The sequence below is a fragment of the Nyctereutes procyonoides genome, unplaced genomic scaffold (assembly GCF_905146905.1).
Source record: "Nyctereutes procyonoides isolate TBG_1078 unplaced genomic scaffold, NYPRO_anot_genome, whole genome shotgun sequence".
Lineage (NCBI taxonomy): Eukaryota > Metazoa > Chordata > Mammalia > Carnivora > Canidae > Nyctereutes > Nyctereutes procyonoides.
The window spans coordinates 52,902,389-52,911,813 of record NW_026575146.1 but is presented as its reverse complement, the minus strand read 5'-3'; positions in this window follow the sequence as shown (position 1 = coordinate 52,911,813).

The window sequence follows — 9,425 nt, the reverse complement described above, 5'->3', positions numbered from 1 at the left end:
ATATTAACCAACCCTGGAAAACCTCATACCTCAGTCTTCCTTTTCATCAGAGATAAAACATTGTCTTATATTTCACTTTAATCAAGTTTTTGGTTTTTTGTTACTCGGAGCAAATTTCATCTTAACTGACTTAAAGGGGAGCAGAGGAGAAATGAATTCCCTATTCTCATTTAATTACCAATTTCTTTCATTGTCTGACTGACTCTCCCATTCAGCTGAGATACTAGTAACAGAGTATTGGCGTAACTCTTATAATGTACGTCAATTATTGTTTACGCACTTACATAGCTCCTTATGGCTGCTAAACTCCCTGAGCACCAACATTCTGGAAGAGCCCTCAAGACCATAAACCTAAATTCTGTGTATTGTGGAAAGAAGAGAGCTTTAAATTACAAAGTACAAAGAAAGCCATTTGAGGATACACAGATAAACATCTTCATGAAGGAAGAATATGAAAACAAATTTATTTCAAAGCAGATAATCTCTATTGAGCTTTAAGATGCCTATGATTTACTTTTAAACAGTACGCAATGAAAACCATCTTTCACGTAGAATATACTGTGACTTAAAAATAGCATTTGCAAAAACTGCTTCATTTCATTTGCAAACTGCCAATAGCCAAACTCATCTGGAGCATCTTTTGAGAGTTCCCCTCGAAAGTATGATTCCCTGAAACCTTTGTGTCATGAAATGCCAACCAAAATTTCTCTAAGACCATATCACATGAGAAAAAAATATATATTCAAAAGGTTCATTTACTTGCAAGTACTACAAAACCAAAGGCTAGAATAATTGGAGCTTTGATGTGGCTCCCTAAATATTTTACCCTAAATATTTTTTAAATAATCATAGGAGTTTTTAATAAGCAAAGGAGCTCTAAATATTCTGTTTTACTATAAAGAGTACAGCTTAAAGTTCCCTATGTGAAATCATGGTATGATAGTTCATCAACATGAAGTTACTGTGCAAGCAAATAAGCCTTTAAACAAAAACATTGTACACTCACTCATTTTGTCCACTGTATATATAATTTTCTGATAATTTTTTAAAATCCTATGCAGTTTTCCATTTCCTTTAAAATAGAAGAAAAACTTCCTTACAGTACAGTTTAAATGATGAGAGTGAGAAATTTTCACACTTTTTTTTTTTATGATAGTCACAGAGAGAGAGAGAGAGAGAGAGAGGCAGAGACATAGGCAGAGGGAGAAGCAGGCTCCACGCACCGGGAGCCCGACGTGGGATTCGATCCTGGGTCTCCAGGATCGGGCCCCGGGCCAAAGGCAGGTGCTAAACCGCTGCGCCACCCAGGGTTCCCCCACACTGACTATTTTTTAAAGAAACCTCTTCAAGACTTTCCCTTTATAAACCCTTAGACCAGACTGGTATTGCAGGTGGGAATGCATGTGGTAGTCAAGAGCTGCAGGAGCAGAGCAATGTGTGCTCAGAACACAAAGCATCAGGAGTTAGTTAGGTCAAGAGTTTTTGAAAACAATAGAGAGATGCCATCAAGTGGCTGAAGAAAGAATTTTTCCTCAAGTGGGGAATGGCTTTCCCAGACGTTGCCATCTGGTGGTCAATACTGGAAATCATTTTAGACTGATAAAACTATACCATGCGGATACTGGTCTTTCATGTGGTCCCTAATTTAAGGCTTGACAACTCTCTATTACCTTACCAGAGGAAACTCCATTGGTGACTTTTATTATGCAGATTTGTAAGACATATTAATGACATAGATTATCAGTCTCAATTCTATGGGAGAGGGGAACTATATGTTTAAAATTATTACATCTGGCTTAATAAACGATTTTGAGAGAATTTTTCCATGATCAATTCAAATTGGACAGATACTTGCAACTCTATTTAACTTTGAAGCTAGAGGTTTAATTAGCCCGTCAGAATTTTATTTCTCCTTTCCATACCCACTGGCAATCTACAAGTAGGATCATAGTTTTTGTTCTCATTTTGTTTTGGTTTTTTGGTTTTTGCTTTTTATCAGAAATAGATCTCATAGATCAATTCACTTCCCTCTTCAATAAAATATTTGACAATATTTGCCAAACTGACCTGTAATGGTGAGCAAAATAGTCATAATCTTACCCTGATGAAGATTATAATCTAGTGTAGATAATGAACATTTGAAGCGATGTGTTTATTGATTCATTCAAAATATATGTATTAAGCATACACTTTTCTTAAGCTGTGTTTAGGGATTTATTAGTCAGCACACACACACACACACACAAAACACAAAAAACACAAGGATTCCTAATCTCAAGGAATGCTTGGAAACACAGAGGAGGAAGTGAACTGAGTTTGAATAGGGACTATTACGCTGTGAAGTGAAACATGAAAAGGAACCAGTAGAGGGAAGGACAGGAGGGAAGAGCAAAGGTAAGAGAAGGGCAGGTGCATAAGCCAAGATCTAGAGATGGGGGAAAGGCCAAATAGCAGGAACATGCCAAACAAGGTAGACAGTGCTAGGACTTGAGGTCAGAGAGAGAAAAGGAACAGCTCACCACAGCTTCCTGCAGGTCCTGGGAAGGTGTCTGACTTTTAGTTTATGAGCAGTAGAAAGCCACAGAAGGGATTTAATCACAGGAGTAACAATTTGATTTGCTTTCCAAAGATCAGTACAACTGCCATTGTGCAGATGGATGGATAGTTGGAAGGGAGGGATTTCTCACATTTTAAGAGAAAGTTCCTTTTTACTTTTTGTTTCTAAAAAGAAAAGTGAATTTGTTAACAATGTATTGAAACCACATCACAGCTTTCTAGCAGCTTCATGAACGCTAGTGGAGAACACTTTTTGACCTACAAATGTTTTTTTTAAAAATATTTTATTTATTTATTCATGAGAAACAGAGAGAGAGAGAGGTAGAGACACAGGCAGAGGGAGAAGCAGGCTCCATGCAGGGAGCCCGAAGTGAGACTCAATTCCAGGTCTCCAGGATCATGCCCTGGGCTGAAGGCAGCACTAAACCGCTGAGCCACCCAGGCTGCCCCTGCAAATGTTCTTGATACCTATTCTGGTGCTCAGGAAATAATAACAAGCGAAGCTCATTTTGCCTCCTTCACGAGTTTTAATTCCCTTTCTCATCTGAACTCACCCTTCACAGCACTCATCTTTCCTCCCCAGGAGTTAACAGGTATTTTGCATTTACCTTCCCTCTAAGACTATAAATGCTATATAAAAAAAGTCTTTTTTTTCCCCCTACAACCTCAGAATACTGCCCTTTGTACTTGGCAACTTCACTGTAAGTATTTAAATAAAAATTGATGTATAATACTAATTCATTGTACTACAGAATTTTCATTTTTCAAGTCAGAATCTTCACCTCCTAATGGAAAGTTCAGATGTAAGCTAATTTACCTGGCATTAAGTTTTCTAATTATGGCCAATTGAGGTAGAATACATAATTCTTTATAAAAATCTGGTCTTCAGCTCTTCGTACAAGGGGAGTATAGTATAGTAGGGTGATGAAATAGTTTTTCTTTAAAGCTAGGATACCCATTTACCTGACATTACCTGACTTTGCTTTTTTCCATGTTTCTGAAAACAATGAAAATTTGTAATACTAACCACCTGTCTCAGGGTCTCCCCCCCATCAACACAGAATAGTGTGAAAAAAAAATCACTCAAAAGGGCCAATTTATTTCAGCATAAAATTGTGCAGTTTTTATTGGGAGTTAGTAACTAAAATTAATGACTTCCCTGAATCAATAGAGCCACATGGGGCCTTGTCTTCCAGACAAGGATCTAGCACAGGAGAAACAAGTCTGAAATACTGCAGAAATCCCTTTCATTACACAACTCCCCTGATTTTTTCACTCAAAATTTGATTCTGCATCTTTGGGCTCTCAAGGCACCCGGGACTAACCTTTAGAGAACACTACAACTCTATAGAGTAATGTTTTTTTTTTTTTCATACAACCAATGAAATGGCTCATGTCATACAACCATACTCTAACTTTATAGAGTAATGGTTTATTTCATACAAACTTCATACATCTCGTACAAAATGGTTTATTTCATAGAGGTTTTCCTTATTAAAATATGTTTTGAGGGCAGTTTCGTAGGTCTTTGTATCCCCAGAATCTAATTCATTGTAAGACGTTCAACACATGAAGAACAACAAAAAAAGAGTTAGCAGTACTAGTTCAAAGCTTTTCTGACTCAAAGACAAGTTTTTACTTCACAGTAAGAAACCACACATTGTATTTTAGGTAATTCTCAAACAGGGACAATTTAGGCCTCCAGGGGACACATGCCAGTGTCTGCAGATATTTCAGTTGTCACAGCTGAGAGGTGAGCTTTGCTACTGTCATTTAGCTTACAGAGGTCAATAATGTTGCTCAACACCCATGCAATGCATAGGAAAGCCATAGACACCAAAGAATCATAAGATCCAGAACATCAGGAGTGCCGAGATAGGGACATTCATAACTTGAGATTAAGATTTCAATTACTCTTCTTATATAATAAAATAGAATACCAGTCCCAATTTACTGTACTAGTAATGGTTTTGATATTATCCAAAGTCTTATGATCTACCAAAACAGTATTTTGAAGAAGTTGAATGCAACAATATTTTAGCATTCTGGCCTTGTAGATCTTTAGATTGTGTGTAAAAGCTTTGTGTAAATATGATCCTGAAGTAAAATACAAGATGGAGATCAGACTTGAGAATTCCTTGCTTAGACAAAACCATTTACACCATGAAGACATGATCATAAGCAAAACTTAGATTATTTCTTCTAAATGCTTCTGACAATCACAGAAGAGAATCACAAAATATAAATCTTCTTAAATAGTTTAGGATAATCATTTGTAACTAGTCTTCTTCCTCCTGGAAACCCCCATTGTAATAACTAATCCTTGTCAAGGTTAAACAATTTCCTCATTTTCATCTTATAAGGTAGATTAAAAAAATGTGGTATGCGCACGCGCACACACACACAATGGAATACTACTCAGCCATCAAAAATGAAATCTTGCCATTTGCAATGACGTGGATACAACTTGAGGGTATTATGCTAAGGAAAATAAAGACAATTATCACATGATCTCACCCATATATGGAATTTAAGAAACAAAACAAAAGATCATAGGGGAAGAGATGAAAAAATAAAAGATGAAATCAGAGAGAGAGACAAATCCTAAGAGACTCAACCATAAGAAACTGAGGGTCGTGGAGGGGAGGGGTTAACAGGGTGATGGACTTTAAGGAGGGCACCTGTTTGTAATGAGCACTGGGTATTGTGTAAGACTAATTAATCAATGACCTCTACCTCTGAAACTAATAGTACATTATATATTAATTGATTGAATTCAAATTTAAAAAACTAAAAACCACAGGGATAATAGATGCTTCAAATAATGACTTAAATACTAAACAACTGAGAAAAGGCATAGAGAAAAATGATTAAATCCTTAATCATTTTACAAAACTGACTTATTTGATGTGAAAGTCAAACATTAAGTAAAGGGGGTCTTACTGTACTTTCTTTAAAAAAAAAAAGCTGTATTGTAATATCATGCCTCAGAGCTTTGTCTCAGTTTGGGGTTTGAAAGCTCCCAGTTTGTGAATTTTTCTTATGTGCACAATGACTTCTTACTACATACTTCTTACCAATCTGGTTTTAATTTTTCCTGACAATTTTAAGATCAGATCTCATGCAGCCTTTCAAATGCAAAGGATATAAGGACAAGGAGAAACAAGGAACTCTCCCTCCTTACCTCTCATTCAGGTAAGGTTCACTCAAATTTCCGAAGTATTATCAAAAGATAGACCCTACCTCTTTCATAGATCACCCTCATTTCAGCAAAGCCACATCCAGTGTTGGATTTTGCCGGTTTCTGGAGCTGTGGTACTGGGTGTCCTTCCTTTAGCCAGTCCACTTGAGTACGCACACACACACACACAGAACTCAAGTCCCTTAAGCTTTCATCAATCTCTTGCATCAATCCCTTGTTGGGCCTGCTCTGAGCAAACACAACCAGAACCTACTACTGTGGCCATCTCTATGGATATCTGCCTTCCCACTGCTGTGTATATAAAATATATGGCTTCTGTAAATGGTCAAGTGTTCTGTTTTTTTTAATTTTTATTTATTTGTGATAATCACACAGAGAGAGAGACAGAGAGAGAGGCAGAGAGAGAGGCAGAAACACAGGCAGAGGGAGAAGCAGGCTCCATGCACCGGGAACCCGACGTGGGATTCGATCCCGGGTCTCCAGGATCGGGCCCTGGGCCAAAGGCAGGCGCTAAACCGCTGCGCCACCCAGGGATCCCTGTTCTGTTGTTCTTAAACTTATTTTTAAATGCTTGCTTTAGAGGAAATCCTGACTGGTTAGTCAATTTGGGGTCTCCTAAACAAGGAAACAAAAATAAATGAAAATTTAAAAAGGCTTTAGAAGAATCCACCATCATACCCGTTGGCTTGCCAAGTATCTACCCACCCTGCCTGAGTTTACAACCACTACCCATCTCTTCCTAACTCATTCTTGGATACTCTTCTCCACCTATCTCTGCTAAAGAGGCCTACTAACATGAAACATGTACAAATAAATTAGAAGACATATGCTGCACACAAATTGAAGATAAAAGAGAAAAGCTTGAGACCATTATTTTGCCTAGTCATCCTTAAACATGGATAAAAATGTATCTTTGCAACCTACAAAGTGTATGTTTGATTCTTGTGCCCTTGGAAAAGTATTTTATCTTGTTTTACTATTTTCTTATGTGTAATAATATGGGCTCTATATGTCTCCTAATTGTAAAAACTATCATGTTATTGCCCTGAGTAAATTCATGCTCTGAATATCCTTCCTCCTGGGATAGAGCCGACTCTGCTGTTTGCTTCTTATAGACAGCTGTTGCCACAATTATCTTATTTTAAAAAATGAATGATCTACAGCCAACCAAGAGTAAGTGGTTAAATCAAAAGGAAAAAAAAGAAACCCTATTTATTGTTTCTCCTTTGATCTCTTTCCAAGGTCTGAGATGTGACATATTCAATAATGATCTCAGGCCCTCTGAAGGCCATTCTGTTCCTTTTCTCTTCTATTCAGAGATATAGTAACCACAAAAGCAGAAAAGAGAGAAGGTAGGAAGTAATCTTCAAAGTTACATATGCTCATCATTTAGATTTGAGGCCATCTTTTTTCATAGACAACGAAGTTGAAATTCAGATGCCATTCCTGCTGATAATGATTTCATGTCTGAAGTTAGTGTATTTTTTTTATTTTTATTTATTTATGATAGTCACACACAGAGAGAGAGAGAGAGAGAGAGAGAGACAGAGACACAGGCGGAGGGAGAAGCAGGCTCCATGCACCGGGAGCCCGATGTGGGACTCGATCCCGGGTCTCCAGGATCGCGCCCTGGGCCAAAGGCAGGCGCTAAACCGCTGCGCCACCCAGGGATCCCTGAAGTTAGTGTATTAATTAGTAAACAAACACACAAAAAATTAGTAAACACAGTCTTGCCTCTGAATTCGTTATAGTCCAAACTTAATTGCACTGTTGCTCTCCCTTCTGACAACAGGGTATCAATTCACCTCCCACAGAAGCACTATTCCTTTTATTACTCAGCACTATTCCTTTTATTACTCAGCAAAACTCCTTTTTTTATAAAGAGCACGGACTGTTAAATTCCAGGTCGGGCACAAAAGGGGTTCTATGTGCAAATACTTTATTTTTAATAAAGTGAGATGAGAATTCCAAGAGACATCAGTACCAGGGGGGTTATACTGGAGAAAGATACTGACTGCTTGGTTGAAGCAGGGATAGTTTTACAAAGGAGGTGTTAATTGTACTCATCTTGAAAGACAAAGAGGAGTTCATCAAGCAGGACAAGCTAGGGATAAACATTTCAGGTCAAGAGAATAGCGCGTGCATGACAACATATATGATGTTGGATCTAGATACATAGAGTTTGACAGGGCCAGAACAGAAGTTGTGTGTGCAAGAACAAATGCAGTGCGGAGAGCTGAGGCGATAGCAGGAGGCTGATCACAGAGGCTCTTATGAAACACGTGAAGGAATTTCTGTTCTACCTTGTAGGTCACTATGAATTATAAGGGTTTCAAGAGGCAAATAAAATAGTATTTCATAAAGCGTATTCCATAAAACACCAGTTCCTCTTTTGGTAGACTTCCAGAAAAAAAAAAAAAGATTTTGGTCAGTAAAGTTTAGGAGAGATTATGTATCAAAACAACCTCTTAGATGACTATAATGTGTAAATCCCATAAGCTCTGATAAGTCTTATGATGAAGAACTCTGTTTAACATGACTGAACCTAGAACTTTCCTATTGTAACATTTTTAACATTCTGTAGAATGAGTGTTTGCAGAGCAATATGGGAAATGTCTGCTAATGTAATTAGATTTGCATTTTAGAAGAATTGCTTTGAGGCCATCTTCTAAACTATTCTAGCAGATGGATTAGAAGGAGAAACAGGTTGAAAGGTGCTATAGTAGGACAAGTGAAGGTGACAAGGCCTTCAAATAACTAGACAACAGAAGAGATGAGCTCTTACATAAAGTATCTTTAGAGAAGAGACTTTGGAAACCATAGTAACTGACTGGATGGGGGGCGGCCACAATGTAAGAAATAAGGAAGAGAAGATGGACCCCAAATTATCAAACAGGGCAACTTAGTAGACGGGGGCATGATCTGAAAGAAGAGGGAAAGGAGGAAAAGCAGGTTGGAAGCAAAAAATGATTTCAATGCTGGTGCAGTGAAAACCTACAGGCTACAGGCTCCATGGCTATTCAATCAGAACTGATTGTGAGGATTACAATATTACATACAAAATATTTTTTTCAATATAATAGCAAAGGTAGGAGTCTGATCAAGCTATTTAATACATTTTCTGTACATATTTATAAACATAAAATGAGTTTGTGTACATCAGGAGAAGTTGGGTATTTATAGCTGTCGTAAGGGAAACACTTTCACGAAACCTATAAACACAAATCTAGGTCTCTTTGAATTAAGTGCACACTGTATGCATGCTGATTTTTTAAGCTGAGACGAGCAGAGTTCTGGTGGCTCTTTTGATGAGGTTATTTGTCAGTCAAGACTCCTCCATTATAGCTAATATCCTGGTAACTGAATAAATTGTTTTAATTTTCGTTCAGTGGTCTGATTACTTCCTGAGACTAAAGCAATTTTTGTTACAAACTATCTAAAATTGGAGGAAGGGTTAATTTGGTCACTCTGCTAATTGCTCTCTAGGTTGATTTGCTTGTGCTCATTTCCTAAGTATTTATACCTCAAGAAAGTACGTCTGAAGGTTTCACCACTTAAAAGCAGCAGGACTTAAGTTTCCAAAAATGTTTTTTTATTAACACTGTAAGTGCTAGTGGTTTTTTTTTTAAATATTTTATTTATTTATTCATGAGAGACACAGAGAGAG